A 19,656-nucleotide genomic window follows, 5' to 3' on the forward strand; every position below is an offset into this window, starting at 1 on the left:
GCAGTTTGTCCAGAGATCAGATTGTGCAGGCTCCATCTTTGGCGGATTCCAACACCCAACTGGATAAAGCCCTGAGCAACCTGGCCTGACCCTATAGTTGTCCCTGCCCCAAGAAGGGGTTGCGCTGGGGACCTCCTGAGGTCCCTCCCAGCCTGAATTATCCTACGATCTTGTGAGTATCATCAAGTCTATTTGCACTTTGCAATGGTGCAAATTTCGCCATTGGTGCTGGGTTCCCAGCATTTTGGTCTTGTTGCACAGACATCCACATACAGGTTGCTTAAAAAAAATTACAATTCATGGGATTTTGAATAGGGTAATGTTCAGTGCCTTAAATCAGTCCACTGTCTCATCTATGCAGAGACCAGCTGGGGAATTACCAGTGCACAGTGTGGGTATGCACAGTGCCACAAACCCTTAAAAACTGGCTGCACTACAGTTGTAATTTTTACAACATCTTGGCTTTCATCCTTATATCACAATTACAAATTCCATATATTCTGCCACAGTCTGTGCAAAGAATGCATCTTTTATCTTCAAGTAGCTAGGATACATACGTTAGTAATATATCTTACAGTTAAAAGCATACATGCATTCAGGAGACATCATTGCAATGCGATACATTTAGGCTTGACAGTATCAGCTCTGAAAAGCAACATGATTTTTTGCAGAATGCAGCAGTCTACCTCCTCTGTAACTCAGGGACAAAGAGCACCTAGTCCACTCTTTCCATATGGAATGCTGCATCCATCATAAGCAGTTTTCATCTGAGAAACCCCTTTCACTCCGCCCACCAAGAAGAAAGTTTCTTGGAGATATTTTAATATTTATATTCATATATAACAAATCCAGTGTATTATATATTCAAAATGAGTTAGCAATATTTAGCAGAAAAAAATATATCAAGATGATGAGTTTTACATTTGTGCCAGGGAGATAAGACTCACAAGCGTGTTCAGCAAAGACCACAGTTTTGTCTCTCTATGTGTCCACTCTCAGAAATAGAGAACTGGAAGAACAGACCATGGCATAGACTACGTTTGACCTGACTGGCACGAAGAAAGCTGCAATTAGGAAAATGCATTCTAACCCCATTTTTGGATGACCATTAATACACGGTTTTTTACAAGGAAGATTAAAACATCACTTTCTTGCTAATTTTTAAATTAGATGGATAAAATGCAGTCTTTTATATAACCTGTGGGATACGTATAGTCTTTGGGACTATGGACTTTCAAGGTATCAGGTGTAGCCAAAGACAGGCTAATCGAACCCACTTTTAAGCTTAGTTCATCCTTCTAAATAGCTGAATATAGGATGTGAATGTTATTGTAGAAAATATTGTATGCTTGCACAGTAATAACAGTGGAGTAATACTCTTCATTACTGATATTGCATCAAAACCAAATACTAACAGTCATTTTAGTCACAGCCTTTTATATTACTAAAATAATTAATAGAATTTTGAAATCTTTCATAAATACACATGTGAACATTTTCTTATTTTAGATTTCCAAGTCATCTAATTTATACTGTTATTTCTGAACTATTTCTGTTGGTGTACAGCTTCTATGTTATTTAATACATCATACTCTATAGGTTAACATTACACCTACATTACTCATATTGTAATACCACTCTCATACTGGATGGATTTATTCCTCAAGCTTTATATATATGTGTGTGTGAACCATTCACCCTTGACTCTTGTTATAGCAGTGGAGAAAAGTCAGCACTTTTAGGGTGCCAGTCATCTTGATCTGTTTTCAATGACTGCTTTAGTATGAGATGAATTACATCCAAAAAGTACTCATTTGTCCGGTTGATTTTAAGCATGCAAAAGGTGACTGGCACAGATGTAGATTTTCTCACTGTAAATGTTGATATTTGATTAGATGTATCACACTCCCCAAGCCCCAACTGTACATATATAAATCATTTCCAACAATCAGGAGGCGTACTTCCAGTCCAGTTACATCTGCTTGTCGTTCAAAATAAAAAGAGAATAAATTACCTATAGATAAATAAGAAAATTAAATAAATAAAACTCATACTAATTATCAAATAAAGTTTGATCAAATATTTTTGTCCTGTAATACGGCATGCATGTATTTAATTATGAAATTAATGTAATGCTTCCTTCCAGTAGAGGGAGCTTAACAATGTATAGGACATCTACGCTCTCCAGCTTTATGTTGAATTAGATTAATCCCAACTATAATGTTGCAAGTATCCTGAAAAACCCTTCTTGGTACTTGATTCCAATTCATTTTTACTTCATTACTAATAAAAAATTTACAAAAATAATTGTCTTGTATTATTTTCATTAATAATATCTATCTCTTCATTCCTGTATGAAAATATCCCATTATCTATTTCACTTTTATGACTAAGACCAATATTTATGTAGGAAGGTCTACGTCAACTTTAGCAACAAACAGAACATTTAAGCAAGTCTCTCAAAAACTTAATTTCCGTTTGAATGCCTCCATTAACATGATTGCTGAAATCTTTGATGAAACAATAAACACTTAAATGTAGGTGCCAAACTCAAAGTGACCAAGATGTTAGGATTACAGATGCAGTAGATCACAGTCCAGTCTTTTTTTTTCTCCCTTTGACAAGAGCTAGTTAGCATTTCCATCAGCTACGAGTTAGGAACTTTGAGGACCGTTGACCAGCATCAGCACTGACCATTGACCTTGCCAATGCTGTAGCTAAGTTTCTGAAGCTTTCTATCTATAGAGCATCCAAGTCAGCTCTGCAGCAAATGTCAGTCTTCATCTGTGCCTTGAAAATAGACTGTAAGGAAAAGGATTCATTGCATCCAACTTTATATTTGAACTGGTCACTGTAGTATCTAAAATGTATGCATTTTGGTCACTTAAAATATATAATTTAAAAAAAAAAACCAGCAAAAACTTCAGCACGGGACAACAAGCCAAATTTTATTTCATGTATACCAGATTTGTTAGAGCAGTAAGCTTGGTGAGCAAGCTGTAGTCTTTAGGTTTTGTGGTAACAGAGGAAACCTTAAGTCTGCTGTGAAATGGATGTTGTGGATTTACTGTGGTCTGATAGTTCTGCTGGGTAGAGACTTGAACCTTAGCAGAAAATTCCTCTCTTAAATTCATATCTGTTTATAGATTAAAGTCTCAATTAAAAAAAAGTCATATGACCATTGGTATTGCTTTCTTCTGACTCAATAATACAACAGTCTGAGGTGTTATTCTGAGAATAAGTATTAAGATCAGAGACTCCCTTGGTGAAGCTGTCTCCAAGCTCCCTTTGCAAAGAAGGGTCACTGCTCACATGCCTTTGGTCACTCCATGAACCTCTGGGGTAGTGGAGCATATGCTGGGTGCGGACAGGGTGGGATGAGGGGGGGAAATAACTTAGCTTGTCACCCACTGCACTCATTGGCACCTTCTGTCGCCCTGTGGAAGCAGGCGTGGAAACTGCAAAAATGCCCAGAGAAATGAGCTACGCTTTAGCTCAGATAATGCATTCAGCAAGCCGTGTGGCTTGTGCCACATCGTAGATCTGTAGATAGGAATGGAAAGTTAAAGATCTCCAGGATGGATTAGTTCATGAAATAAACCTTTGTAATATGGGGAAAAATCTTTCTGATAACAAGACTCTACTCTGGGCACAATCACCTGTATAGGAAAATACTGTAGCATGAGATTTGCATTGGGTTTTTGGGTGGGATTGAATTCCAGTACGAGGTGAATAATACAGCTTCTTTTCTTGTTGTATAAATTACAGCCCAAAAGATTAGTACCCCTGAGCCAAAAGGTATGAGACAAGATATAACCCAAGAGAAAAAATACATTTCAGGAGCATGCCTTCCTGCTACAGAGGAATGAAATATTGTTATGGATATAGCTGGTATTGCACTTCCTGCCATTACAGAGAAAGTTTATATTTCACGGTTTTTTCAAAGACAAATAGCAAGAATGGGTAAATAAAATATAACCTATTTACTTTTGTACCGTTTTTTTCCTTGGTAGATCCTGTCTTTTGCTTCAACAAAATGACAGGCCATCACACAAGAATTTAATATTTTTCAGAGTTTCTTTTGTTCCTTCTTTCATATCTGATGCGTCATTTTAAATGGTGGAAACCTTTTTCTTCGTTACTGATCTCAAAGATTTTTTTTTTGAAGTAGAGAGATTTGTAACAAAACATGCTGAAGGACCTGTGCATCAGTGGTCTTTTCTGAGCTCTTCTCTTGCTGTGGAAAGAGAGGATAGTGAGAAAATGGATACAGGCAAGACATCCATGTTGTGAAGATGTAAGAAAGCCACTTCTGCAAGTTCCTACGATCCTAAAGTGCTTTCCCAGCCATCGGCCTTTCCTCTACCTGCTGAAAAATTTAAGAAATCCGTCTCTGTTCTTCCCTCTCATCCTGGCTGCTGCCAGAGTAGTGGCACAGGCTCTTTGCTACTGTGTGCTTGCCTGGCAGGCAGCAGTGTTTGTGTGCTGCTCCCAGGGGGGACAGCTTTCTCTGCCTGCATACACAATGCTCAGTGCCTCCCAGGCAGCCGTGGAGGGGAAATGACCTGATCCAGCTCAGTTTCGGGGCTGACCAGAGGGTCCACAGTAAGAGTAACAAAAGCTGACACATCAAGCAACCGCAGAGGCTGGGGAGTTGTTTGTCTGAGCTCTTAGGAAGACAGTTTTCTTCCCGCCTGATTCACATTTAGACAATTATCCTCACAACTGGAAGGGTTGAAAAGTATGTTCTGAAATGAAAGCCTGACCTTTGCAGAGGTGGTGACATATGCCAAGGGGAAGAAGCCGTTTTCTTAGTGTGTGAGTATTATTCGAGCCCTGATTACAGTGTACTTAATATTGTCAACAGTTTGTAGGAGAGAGAGAGAGAGAGAAAGGAAAGGAAGGGGGAAGCAAGTATACTTTTAAATATGCACACAAATTTGAAAACTAGTGCTGCATCTGTAGCTGGATTTAGGAACTAAAATTGGAGAGGGTCTCTGAAGTCATTAAGATAAATTCCCTCCTGTCACACGCATTTTACTTTGCACTAGCACAGTAGCATTTTGCTTACGAATAAGCAGTAGCACATTCATATGCAGTAACTCTCTCTGTTGATCTGAGATGTATATTATACATTCTTCTCATCAGGTGTCTATTGACTAATGGAGATGCACTGTGTTGTAGAACTTTATTAAAGGTTTCTTTTTCAAATAAAATTATTATTCATTAGACATCCAGATTGACAGAAAAGTATGGAATGAATAAAGATGTACCAGTGAAAGTACCATTTCTTCAGATGATGTAAACAGATGTAAGTCAATCAAAGCCAAAGGGTCTATTCTGGTGTTCACCAATGTACATCTCAAACAATTTTAAAATTCTAAAAATTTATTTAAGCCCTGACCATTGCCAATTTTTTTGGTTTTCTTTCTGCTTAACCCTCAACAGTCTTTTTAATGATATGTGGTATTAACTTGTATGCTGTAATGAGGGACAGAAATAAAATTTCTGTTTATCTTATTGATTAGAAGCACCATACTGGACTCCTTCTCATGCCTACTGTCTTACTTTTCCTCTTGTCCTCTCTCTTCATACTGTCTTGGCCAACTGCAACAGTCCCACGTGTAACTTGGCCTCAGATTGTACTACCAAAGTTGTCTGTGGCTATGACTGGTGACAGACCCTGTGATGTTCATACAGTTTTACAGAAGAAGTAGTAAAAATAAGATGCATTTGTCAGGTGAAGTATCAAGCACTTTGTCCCAATCAGATCCATTTTTAAATCTCTCCAGTGAGAAATTAGTCTTCATTATTCTTATACATCGAGGTAAAATTATTTTGGCAGATAAGTTTTGGCCAAAAAGTAGCAGCACTAGTGAGAGAGATTAGCTGGTATTGTTTAGTTATCTATATGAACAAACAGCATCTAACTCTGACAATATTTGAGGTCCACCAATTTCCTGGATATACTTGCTTTAGGCTTCAGCCAGAAAGAAGGAATTCGTTGCTTTGGTGGTTGATTTCCTTGGCTGTAGATAATGGACAGACAGCTGTTGATCAGCCCATTTGATCACCAGTGCTTTCAGCATACTTCTCATTAAAGGATGAGCTCCTGGCCCATCCTTCGAAGTATGATACAGTTGTTTTCCTATTTTTTTTTATAATGCTCAGGGGGTCATGATGAGCGACTGCTCTTTTGTTCTGATAAAACTTGTGCAGAAACTCACAGCTTTGATACTGTTTTTTCTTGTACCTACCACATGATTGGCAACCATGGAAAAATGAAAAATGCTTTTGATATGAATGCGTTTCATATGATTCCTAATGTCTATTTGAGGGAATGTCCTGACTATCTAACTTCCAGCTACTCAAAGTCTCAGCTCCTATTCAACCATACTGCTAAAAGCCACAGTTTGATAATGTTTGTCTTAAGGTATTCTCATCTTCTGTCCTTGCAACTGTGAGTGGGATTGAACTCCTCCATCCAAGCCAAGTATTTTCCCCGACTCAGCTGTGTTGCTGCAGCTTCAGTGGTGGCACTGTGATAGGAATAAGGGATCAACAATCAAGCTAGTATGCTGCTGAATTAAAGGTATATGGAAACACAAATTCAGTTCCTCAAAAACCAGTGAAGAGAAGGAGGAAGCTTTGAATGTCTCCAGAGTGGGTGCTTCCATTTTAGTTAGGAGTTAAAGTATGTCACTTGGGCAAACAGGATCTTTCTCTGGGAACTTAAAGGCGCTGTGTCTCATCCTTGACTATATGTTAGCACTGTGGATGCTTCTTTGAGAAGGACAGCTTTGCTGGGTTCTTAAAATTTCAGTGCAGGTGGATGGATCCCAATTTTTTTCTTTCTGTTATTAAAGCACTGTCCTCTTTGCAGTCTCTCAAACTGTCTGAAAAGAATCACAGCTGAATGAAAGCAGCTACTGAGTAAAGCTGGAAAGTCTCATCAAAGCTTGTGTGTAGAGGAAAGCAAAGATCCCCCAATTAGCATCTTGACTTGTGATAGTGCTGGAAAATCTCAGAACTCTGATTTCTTACTTTCCTTCTGAAATGACAAAGATTGGTGGTGGCCACATTTTCCTGAGGCTTTCTATAGTAAAGAAATTGTGCCTTCTGCTGCTGGAGGCAAACATATGCATCATAATAGTTCTTTGTTTCATCAGATAGCATCGTTGCAGTTATTCAAACAGGGTATTTTGGGAAATGTTAATGTTCTAGCATCCATTATCTCTCCACTTGCTGTAAGTGAATATAGCAGTAGCATATGCTATATTCTTCACCTTTGTGCTCAAGATCTGGTTCTGGTTAGAGTGCAGAGACCCAACTCCATTATCCTTGATTTCATCATTTCTTAATATTTGTGTCTTGTCTTCTCATTCTAATTGACTAAGGTTCTTCTCTTCATGTCCAGAATTTTGGTATTTGAATGTCTCTCCAAAATTACTGACACATTTTTATTTACAACCTTCCTTGAAAAAAGAACCATATGAATAATATATCTGTATGTGCTTTTCTTTATCCTAGATGAGTTCCAGCTGGTAAAAACCACATAAATACAATGAAAGTTGAAATAACATGCAAATATTAATTCTTGTACTTGATACTTAGACACCCTTGTGAAAGAAAATATATGGATATGCATATAGGAGATAATTTACTATTTATCATCACTTTTACAGTCACAGCTCCTTACAAAGAAGCATTTCCATGCTTCCCTGTTTTGCAGTTTCTGGATGTTAATTAAAAAATTAGATGAATAATGAAGTAAAACATGTTGAATATTCAAGTAAAACAAATAAAAATCCTCTTTCTCATGACAGATGTATTAATTTTTGTATTACTGTTACATAACAAAAGATGTAAAATCTATTACTTCAGGTACTGAAAGCAGACATCCCACAGTGATAGAAAAAGCACTGGAGGGAAAAAAAAGAACTTTCTTTTTTGAAAGGACCTGATAAGGACTGGAGAGACTATTTTTCCCTATTTATATTGTCTATTATTTCCCTCCTACGTTCAGTGGGATGAAGGAAAAGTGAGTTATGTAAAGCTCCCAGTAATTAAGTTGTCTTAAACTGGTGAGCTAGTACACCAAAAGATAAAATTACCAAAACAATAATGCATTCCACTCCAAACTACTTTCATTATATTTGTAATGCAGAGCAAGAATGCTGTTAAATTAAGACAGGTTTGCTTGAATAAATTTAATCAGTGTGCACACAGTATGTTATTGCTCATTTTCAGAACTTTCACGTCTAAGTCTGTAGCCATTTTATTTGTGTTGTTAGTGGTTTTTTTTTCCTTTTAAATCTCTACTGTCCAAAATAATTTCCAGCTTTTGACATTGCATTTATGAAGAATGGCCACTAGAGTGCTGCAGGTATCTATTGAAGCTGCAGTTGTGTACATATACCATCAGTATTTCAGTTTCAAATGTATTTTTCATATATATATATATAAAATATGTATGTTTTTTAAAAAATAGGTTTTGTGCTAACTATATACTTAAAATCTTTCAGGATGGCTATGTGTATAAGCAAGCTCAGATGTGAAATTTTTGTACATATAGAAAAGAAGGGTATGACTGCTTACTAGGTAGTCTAGAATTGGATAATGGTTTAAAGGATGGATAGTTACATTATATGTTGTTGTCTTTTAAAGGGCTACCAAGTAACACTGTTAAATACACATTTTCTTGTTCAAGCTGGCTATAGCATTACTGATATAACTATAACGTGTGTGCTTGTATAACTAATTAGTTATCTTCAGGTCTAGTGTCCATTTCTGAATTAATACCAACAGAAGATACAGACAAAACTTGTTTCTGAAACTTGTTTGAGTGCTAATATGAAACTCTTCATAGAGATCTCAGTCCTTACTCAAAGTTTTGGTCAAATCTGTCAAGCAAGGATTCACAGTTTTCTGTGCCAAAAGGGATATACACACATTCCCTGAGAGAAGCCCTGAATCCACTAAGAGCCACTCACCCCTGACTTAGCACTGTACTTGTTCCTCCCTGCCAGTGATTAGTCCCTTTTACAGCAGCAGTTGTAAGAGTAGTAGCCTGACCGGGACGATACAAGACCCTCTGCTAGAGCCTATTAAGTGTTGAGGAGAAGCCAAGTGCCATCTCATGTTTCTGTGGTTTCAAGGTTGACCTTGGCTGTGTCTAGTACAGCAAAAACCTCTTGGTCAGACTCCTTCACAGCCACAAGTTAGAGTATGGGACCGAAGTAAAAAACCTGGCAAAAGCAGTTTGAGATATTATAGTTCTGAGGCTGTCTGGTTTAACTCAGTCTAAAAGAGCTATAAAAAAATCACTTTAAAGCTACACGAAGACAAGGCCAAAATATTACTCAGAGGTTAGGAAAGGAAAGATTAAAGTTGGGAAGTCTTGTCAGAAAGAAACTGTTACTGAGGTGAAGATGAAAACTGAGCACTTCCAGCCTGCTCTGAGGAGTCTGTCAGGACACAGCACAGGAAAGGGAGAGACTGCTAAGACAAATAGATTAAGAAACGCAATAGCAGTTAAAGAATCGGACAAGCTGGCATTGCAAAGCAATGCTACAAGAGAAAACTTAAAAAAAATCCTTGAAAGACCCTGAAAGATGAGGAGGACTGAGGTCACTGTAACTATGACGACCAACAAAACGGACAAAGGAAAAGAACAGGCAAAGAAAACCGAAACCAGAATGATTTGACACACACACATGCTCTTTCTGATCACTCAGGGGAAAAGGAGAGTGGAAGGAAGGAGAAAAAGCATTTCAATGATAAGCAGAGAAGGGAAGGGTTTCTTTTGCCTTCCTCCTTTGGCTTGTATTAAATTCATTTCCATTTCACACCCTCCATCCTAAATTGGCAGTGTCAAACTCTGCTGTAAAGTTAATGAAGGATGTGGTTTTAAAGTGTTTGATGTTTAATATATCTTTTAAATGTCATTATGTGCCAGGAATTTCTAATCATATTGCTAAGTCTTTTATCAACCTTACAATCTTCTTTTCCATTAATATACTGATCTTGCATGGTAAACTCAAAGAACAAGTATGGAAATTTCTGAAAATCCACAGATCTCAGGCTATCTCAAACACACAGATTAATAAGGATTTACCTAATCACCAGTGTGGAATTAATCCATGGAAACCTATGAGAACAGATTGGCTCAGAAAGTATAACCAGTATGCCAAATTCTTCTTTCATTCAAGTGCATGCGAGCTGATTGACTGATCCAATGATGGATTTTAGGTGGTTTCATATTTTAATGAAGAATATAATAATCAGTGATTGTTGTGAGGGAGGGGAAAGTGAAATAGAAATGCTCTATGTCCTAAGGAGGGAGCAGGGGGAATCTACAATCCTAATATTGGCATAGAGACAGGGAGCTCTTTGCAGCAGCATGAACACCTGTGAAATCAAAGACATCTTGTCGGGGCAAAACAGCCCTGGTCTGTGGTGTACTTTGAAGGGACAAAGCTCAAAACAACCCAGCACCATTGTTGCCACAGTGGCTCATCATGTTCTGTGCAGTATGACACACCAAAATGTATGATGTTACATGTTTCTGGTTTAGGTTGGCTAGGAAAACTTCTTAGCAGAAGGCACTGTCAGGCTATCACAAAATGAGAGTACTTGATAGTTTTTAGGAAGCAAGGCAGCCGTTCAAACAGTGGAGTTTTTCACCTTTGAAAAGTCTACATTGCTGCCAATAGGTACTCAATGACTTAGTGTCACAGAAGTTTTCTTCTGGGAGTTGGCAAAGTTTGATCCCCAGTAGTTAATGAAAAGTATTTTTCTGTTGTTAGACTTCCTAAAACACCAATATATGGCTTTGCTCAGCTACAGCTTTAAGTGCCAATTTGAGGTCTTTCAAGACAACCAATGTTCAGATAAATCAATCAAACTTTTCCAGTGTTTGTGCTAAGCTTCTGCTCGGAGGAAAGTGGTGTGTTTACCTTACTGTGTTGTATCTGTTGCTAGAAGTGGAGTTAACTTTGATCTCTACTCTACCTTTTTTATAGGTAATGCAGAATCCAGAATGTGAAGGGGTAGTGACATGAAAAACTAGGACTAGGCCTACAGAGGTCTTACATGCCTGGAATCAGTGCACTAATAAGATCATTGTTTAAAATGTTATGAGGTTTTGACTTCCATGACAAAGAGTGACAAGCTCTTGTCTATATTCATTTAGGACTCTATGTATATCCCTTTGAATAACATAAGAATTGTGTCTGTTGCATTTCACAAAATACCTGAATGTGGAGGAATGGCTTAGTAACAAGGGACACGATCTGATTCCCATGAGCAACCCAGTCTCTGATGAGAGGAAGGCTCGGAGGAAACCGTTAACTGTCCTTGAAAGCCTGTTGTGATAAGAGACAGTGGAATGGTAAACAAGAAGAAGGAGCTACATCCATGAAGAGGAGAAGTGCTCCTGTGCGTGCACAAGAGCACTGTACCAATCACACTCGCCGCCCTGGCGCGTGAACAGAGGCTGTAAGCCAATTATACAACTGTTGCGGACGCATGTTCTTGGCATCTGTCTATATATACTCTGTAAGCTTGAATAAAGGGGAGAACGACTATACTCATATTGAGATTTCATCGTTACTCCAGGTGGTTCTCCCTCTCCAACACCTGAAGGGATTGTTTGTTCAGAATAAAAAAGTTATTTTTTTCCTTTTAATCTAGGGCTGGTTGAAAGTCCAGGCACTCTGTAAACTCCTCTCTAATTCCCTCAAGTAGCTCAAACTCTCTGGTATTTTACACATAGCTGAATTTCACTCCAGGCGCAGTAGTAGGCAATTGCTAAAGGAGCTCTAGGCAAACTGCACTGCCATACTTAGACTATTTTGTGGAAAGGGAGAAGGAACAAGAACCAAGGATCAGAAAAAGTGTGTTGAGAATTTCTTGGTGCTCTGCAACTAAGTGCAGACAATGCTTTAGGGCCGAAGTTGTATTTATTAGCACTCATATTCTGTTGGCCTTTATATGTGGATAATTCTCAAAATTAGTTCTATTCTAAACATCTCCCTGCATGCCAAGATTTTAATTGACATGTTTCTTAAACAGGATGTTTAGTCAGAGGTGAGCATAGATAAAACAGATTTTCTTCTTTCCCCCTACTTCTCTCTGTTATCTTCTTTTTTGTTCTCAATAGAACTCCTGGGACTGTAATACAGGGATCATTACTTAAAAAAAAAAAATCTCTTTGCATTTCCTGGTGTATATTGCACTGAACAAATCTGCAAGGTTTAGCCACTAAACAAAATCTTTAGAAATCTGAAGTCTCTCTGATTTGCCAAAAGCCCAATATTTTTCGTATCTATTTAGAATAGTGATGCAAAGACTATTATTACTCTTCCTTTTGACCATATCACCTCTTACAGTGTATTGCTTCACTTATCCTTTCTGCTTTATAATGTAAGATATAATAGGCTTTTTCATTTTCAGGGTCTTCCATGATCTCTCCTATCCTATCTATCATTTCACATCCACCATGAAGATGTCAGTTCTGTCCCTGAGTCTCTCACCCATCTCATTTTTCAAATAATTTTCTTTGAAAATATCTTCCTTCCTCCTTCCCCAGTGTTTCAAATGAAATCCCTGACAATGCCTACAATAAAACTTTGCTGATCACTCTTAAAAGGCCCTCAAGCTTCTCTTATTCATGTAATGACTGCAGGATTTTCACAATGGCTGGGTACCACTGCTACTATGTAAAGTTCTGAAGTTTCTTAGTTTCCTCAGATTTTCGTTCTCTGTCTGTCTCTGTACACTATTTCTTACGTTCAAATTCATAACTCCTGACCTGTAGGCCAAGGATCATTTCTTTGTTAGGTGTTTCCACTAGGCTTAGAATGATGCAGTCCTGGCTGCAATGCTGATCTGTGACTAGTAACAAAAAAACAAACAGCGGTAGGAAAAGTATCTTTGAAGAAAGAGCTAGTTATGTTCTCTGGCAAAAAAAAATCATTTTCTGAGACCCAAAATGCACAATAAATTATCCAGTTACAATTGGTTACACTTAGAGAGGAAAATGTGTCATCAGGTCCCAAATTCATTTACTTTAGCTTGTATGAGTGCACACACCTGTTGAATAGCCATTCCAGAATGTCCAAATAAATAACTACTTCAGCAAAAGTAAAGCCTCCAAGAGAGTTATGTTTTAAAAAATTTTGTATTACTAGCTTTCGGAGTTGTGTGGCCTAGAAATTGCTCTAGAGGTACAATAGTTCATTACTACAATAATGTCAATTTTAAAGGGGTTTTTTAGAAGCTCCAGAGAAAACGAGGACAGTTAATTAAGTCTCTATTTGTCATACAGTAATCTCAGAGAAGACCTGTTGGGTCTGTTGATGACTGCATAGTATGGGAAACACTTCATTTCTCAGTAGTGTTTGCTGGATCTGAACATCTTGTTTTTCTGAGAAGTAGAAATAAAATGAGGTATATTCTATTTTTGTTGCACAGATGGCCTCACATAGTATGAAATATGAATTTTATAAGATGAAAAATATGTAAATAAGACATCAAACTGCTAATCAGGACATACTGAACAAAAACTAAGGACAGATAGTAAAGGAAACAATAAATGGGAACTCAGCTAGAAGAATTCAGTAACCATTGAACATTTGCAGATGTTAATATAAGTGGCGACAAAAGGTAATTGTTTTTAAAAGTATTTTGTTCAAAAAGGATAAAAACAGATTAAAGTATATTTGTATCACAAATACAGTCCAAAAAAAAAGAAGTAAAATCATGTTGTTTTGTAAACAAAGGTAGCATTTATGTCTGAATTTGCAAATTATTTTGCAATTACTCTAATCTATTCTTGCAACCAAAACTATGAAAATTACTTATTATTATGTTCTACATTGTGTAACATTTTATTAATGAGGATTTTGGTTTAGTCCCATGCCATTAAAAACAGAGCCAACTTTTTACAGAAGAGATATTTGATCCTGTAAATACTTTCTTCATGCATAGGCCCACTGAATTCCAGTGAAATGTTCAGAACCAGACTAAAATACAGTTTTAAAACTGTAGACAAACATAATAAAAATACAAGCCTAATTAAAAGATAGCTAAGCCACAAAATTTGTTTTGAGGTGACAGTAATTAACACAGAAATACAGTTGAAATCATCTTCCCAATATAGGCCTAATTTTAGCAGCTCATACTCGTACAACTTCATTAAAATCCCTCTTGCTAGTGCCTCATAATATTTTAGAGTTGTGTTTTCCTGTAAAACTTGGTAAAAAAAAGTGAAGGAATTTATTTCACAGTCATAATGTTGAATTTAAATAAAATCTGGTTTTGAATACACAATTGTAACCTAGCCAATGAAATGTTTGTTGTCTCAGTCATTAATTTCATATTTAGGATTTACAGCAATGAGACTGAATGAGAGTTTCTTGACTGAATGCAAATTCGTCTTGGTCCTTCTTGTGGTCATCCTGTCTTCCAGCATATGCCCAAACTGCAATAAAGGAATGACTTCAGCAGGGTGCATACACAAACTTCTGCTGGCCTTAAACAAGTGATCTTGAGTACTGGTAGGTGTCTGGCCCTGATACCACATAGGTAAGGCCCACCAGAGAAACTGCACCTAGAGCTAGTGGTTCCTACAACCCCGCTGTATGCCAGATCTGAGACAGGGCAAATGTGCATTGCTCTTTCTTTCTCCAGCATGCTTCTGGACTTCATATTCACAGACACCAAACTGAAATATGTGTCGTCGTTGGCTGAGCTGGCAAACAATATGGAGCTGTGCTGAGGCTTGGAAAGGCACTCCCACCTTTTACATGTAGATGGACTTAATGATTCTATCATTTCATGCTATTGCTTCAGTATAATGGAGGGGAAAAATCAGGCTCCAAGTCACCTAAAGGCACAGGAGCAGGCAGTCCCCATGTGCCATAAGAAGAGCTGGCAGGGAGGACGACTGGCCTGGCTGAATGGGGAGATTTTGCTGAGACTCAGGAAAAAAAGGAGAGTTTATCACCTTTGGAAGAAGGGGCAAGCAACTGAAGAAGAGTACAAGGGTCTCGTTAGGTCATGCAGAGAGGAAATTAGAAAAGCAAAAGCCCAGCTAGAGCTCAATCTGGCCACGGTCCTAAGGGATAACAAAAAATGTTTTTACAAATATATTAACAACAAAAAGAGAGCCAAGCAGAGTCTCCATCCTTTATTGGATGGGGGGGGAACATTGCCACCAAAGATGAGGAAAAGGCTGAGGTACTAAATGCCTTATTTGCCTCAGTCTTTTAATAGCCACACCAGGTATGCTGAGGGTGTTCAGCTCCCTGAGCTGGAAGACAAGGATGGAGAGCAAAATAAACTCCCCATGATCCAGGAGGAAGCAGTTAACGACCTGCTATGCCACCTGGACACTCATAAGTCTATGGGGCCTGATGGCATCCACCCAAGGGTGCTGAGGGAGCTGGCGGAGGAGCTTGCCAAGACGCTCTCCATCATTTATCAACAGTCCTGGTCAACGGGGGAGGTCCCGGACGACTGGAGGCTTGCCAACGTGACGCCCATCTACAAGAAGGGTCGGAAGGAGGATCCGGGGAACTACAGGCCTGTCAGCCTGACCTCGGTGCCAGGGAAGATTATGGAGAGGCTCATCTTGAGGGCACTCACAGGGCACATGCAGGATAACCAAGGGATCTGGCCCAGCCTGTTCATGAAAGGCAGGTCCTGCTTGACCAACCTGATCTCCTTCTATGACCAGGTGACCCGCCAAGTGGATGAGGGGAAGGCTGTGGATGTTGTCTACCTGGACTTCAGCAAAGCCTTTGACACTGTTCCCCACAGTATTCTCCTGGAGAAGCTGGCGACTCGTGGTTTAGACAGGTACACTCTTCGCTGGGTTAAAAACTGTCTGGATAGCTGAGCCCAGAGAGTTGTGGTGAATGGCGTGAAATCCAGTTGGTGGCCGGTCACAAGTGGAGTCCCCCAGGGCTCAGTTTTGGGGCCGGTCTTTTTTAATATCTTTATCGATGACCTGGATGAGGGGATTGAGTGTTCCCTCAGCAAGTTTGCAGATGACATCAAGTTGGGAGGGAGTGTTGATCTGCTCGAGGGTCGGAAGGCTCTGCAGAGGGATCTGGACAGGCTGGATTGATGGGCCGAGGCCAATTCTATGAGGTTCAACAAGGCCAAGTGCCGGGTCCTGCACTTGGGTCACAACAACCCCAGGCAACGCTACAGGCTTGGGGACGAGTGGCTGGAAAGCTGCCCAGGGGAAAAGGACCTGGGGGTGTTGATTGACAGCCGGCTGAAGATGAGCCAGCAGTGTGCCCAGGTGGCCAAGAAGGCCAACGGCATCCTGGCCTGTATCAGGAATAGTGTGGCCAGCAGGAGCAGGGAGGTGATCGTGCCCCTGTACTCGGCTCTGGTGAGGCCACACCTCGAATACTGTGTTCAGTTTTGGTCCCCTCACTACAAGAAGGACATTGAGGTGCTGGAGCGTGTCCAGAGAAGGGCAACGAAGCTGGTGAGGGGTCTGGAGAACAAGCCTTATGAGGAGCGGCTGAGGGAACTGGGGTTGTTCAGTCTGGAGAAGTGGAGGCTGAGGGGAGACCTTATCGCGCTCTACAATTACCTGAAAGGAGGTTGCAGAGAGGTGGGTGTTGGTCTTTTCTCCCAAGTGATGAGTGACAGGACAAGAGGAAGTGGCCTCAAGTTGCACCAGGGGAGGTTTAGGCTGAATATTAGGAAAAATTTCTTCACTGAGAGAGTGGTGAAGCATTGGAACAGGGTACCCAGGGAAGTGGTGGAGTCACCATCACTGGAGGTGTTCAAGGAACGTGTGGACAAGGCATTGCGGGACATGGTTTAGTGGGCATGGTGGTGTTGGATTGATGGTTGGACTTGATGATCTTACAGGTCTTTTCCAACCTTAATGATTCTGTGATTCTGTAAATTAGAATGAACAACTCTTTTTTATTTAAAAAATCAGCAAAATAGAGCTTGAGTAAATGCGATATATTCATAATTACTTTCCACAATAATGACAACAGCTACAGAAAGCTGAGAAACTGCTTACATAAAACCCCCACTTTGGGCAAGATTTCTCGGAAAAGAGGAGAGCCAGGACTTAGTTCAGCATAGCATTTAATCACATGTGTAACATTTAATGTTAGCCTCATGTATAAATTCTTTGTGGTTTGGGGATCTAAATGGGGAAAAAAGCAACAAATAAATAGCTGAAATATTTTTCTTTAACATTTCTCTTTTCTATTTGGAAATATGTTAGGCGGGTCTTTGTTCCGGAGCTGAAACTTTTTTGATAAAGTCTCTCAAACTAAGCAAAGAGATACAAGAGGTTGCTACTAGTTCATGTAGAAGTGACTGCACTGCATGATCTATTTGAAGGTAACCACTGAGTCACCCTCACAGAGGATTTGACTGTTCACAAAGAAATCCTCTGTCTTTTTTTTATTCTGGACATCTGAGGGCTTCTCTAGTGTCACCAGATGATTCCTTTTCATCGGCTTGTTGGGAGATGTGACTCTCCTCCCATGAGCAGTGCTTCCAGCACAGTCAGGAAAGCAGCTTGATGCCACCGGTGCCTGCTTGGTGGGTCCAGTTAGAGGGATGCCTTGGGAACAAAGAGGGGCAGAAAAAGGTGCCAGAAGGCAGAGCAGCTGCTGATGCCAGCAAGGCATCTCAAAGCCTCTAGATTGTGGTGAGAAGCACACCCCACAGGGGATGAGAAGATCTGTGTACTGTCCCTGAGCCCACACCAGAGCAGGGATGATTATGGCTCTCAGCCTTGTAATTCCATTGCCACACACTTCACTAATATGCAAATGTACCGAAGGGTGGCCAAATATGCTCAAAGAAAATACCAGTGAGGAGATAAAATCAAGTCTGAATTAGCTGGCAGCCCCAGAGAAATTGTTCTCCTGTGTCTAGTAGCTGGAAAATATTTAGATGCTTGAAAGGCTGTTACTGGCTTGGGAATAATTAATTAACTTAATTTCACGGTGCTGCCTTCCTGAGTTTTTGTCAAAATAAATATCGATTTATAAAGTTTTAAATGCCTACAAATACCTAATCTGTTTCATATCTTAGACTTTATTGTTAGCTTAGCTCTAAGTTTGAATACTGTTTAAACACCTCCATTATAGGCAATAACAAGCAGTGGAGAAATTTTTCCTAAATGTACACACCTATGTCTCTTGCACTCTCACTGCAATACTGTTTCCCTTCAGTCTATGACATGAATCTGAACCTGTACTTGATCACTCGAATGTACAGTAGTTCTGCTGATGTTTCTCAAATACATAAAATTAAATATACATACAAATCTTTCCATGTTTAAAATCCTAATTAAAAATGAAATCAGTAGAGCAAAAGAAAGAAGAGAGTGAGGAACAGGAAGAAGCTTTAGTCTAAAACTGAAGATGAAAACTGTTGAATAATTGACTACCAGACCAAGGAAGAGTACTGGTGTAGAAATTTTTATTGACTATTTATAATATAATGCATTGCAGAGGTCCCAACCATATTATCAACCCCATTCTGACAACTGATTTTGAGAAATACAGAAGAAGCAGTTCTTGTCCCTGGAAGTGCAAGTAGAGACAGATGAGAGGGGAAAGATTGTTATCAACTTTATTTAAAAGCTGAAGAACAGAAGCACAGCCAGTACCTGTAACTTGCCTGGGTACAGGCAGGATGTCTTTTAACAGAACACTGATACTGATTTCCAGTCACCACATCACTATTTTCCTTTTGATTTGTTCCTGGTGACCTCAAATTATAAATTTAGCAATGTGTCCTGGCCTGGAGAGCTTACTGTGTGAAAAAAACAAAACACCCAGAAAATGAAACCCACCCAAAGATTGCGGCAGTGGTAGGTCATAGCCTGTGTGTGGGTTCTGTTGATTGCTACCTCTAATCACTGCAGATTTTAACTGATTATTTTCTGGATAGAAAGCATCAAGTAGAAATGGGTCTTCAGAGGTGATCCAAGAAGAAAAGGGCATCAAGAGAGTTGTCAATGTGTACCACATTTTATTATATATATAGGACGACTCTTAGAAAGATGTGTATGAAATGAATCACAAGATTTTATAGTCCTGACCAGAGTAACAGAACATCTACTACCAGCAAAATCCTGGAGGTAATAAAACATTGATTTGCAGAGCTAAAGAGCAAAGCTTTTTTGAAACCGAGTTATTAGAAATTAAACAATAGATCTTCTAAGAAATTCACAATAGTTATGTATGTTTTGCTCACACATGTTACCTCTGGCAGTGATTCTTATTAAGAATATGAAAGTAAGTTGCTATCATCATGCATCAGGTTTTTGTCCCAGTGATTTTTTTCCCCCTTTTAAGTTCCATAAGGTTTCTCTTGAATTTTCTCTCTTCCTTATGAGCACTGCTGTTCTGTATTGTCTGGACTCAAAGGTCTTGAATAGTACCTTACAGTTCTAATTCTTGAAGCTGAAAAGATCATAAAATGAATCACCAAATGTTGTTGAAAGAGATGAACTCAGAAGTGCACTGTTTTTCAAGACGCATAGCGAGGTATGAAGCCAATCTTTAACAAAATCTTTAACAAAAACAAAGTATCAAAGAAATAGCACCTTCTTACAATTTAATCCAGAGTATTAGTAGTGCTGGATTGTGA

This window comes from Gavia stellata, chromosome 2, assembly GCF_030936135.1.
Source record: "Gavia stellata isolate bGavSte3 chromosome 2, bGavSte3.hap2, whole genome shotgun sequence".
NCBI lineage: Eukaryota > Metazoa > Chordata > Aves > Gaviiformes > Gaviidae > Gavia > Gavia stellata.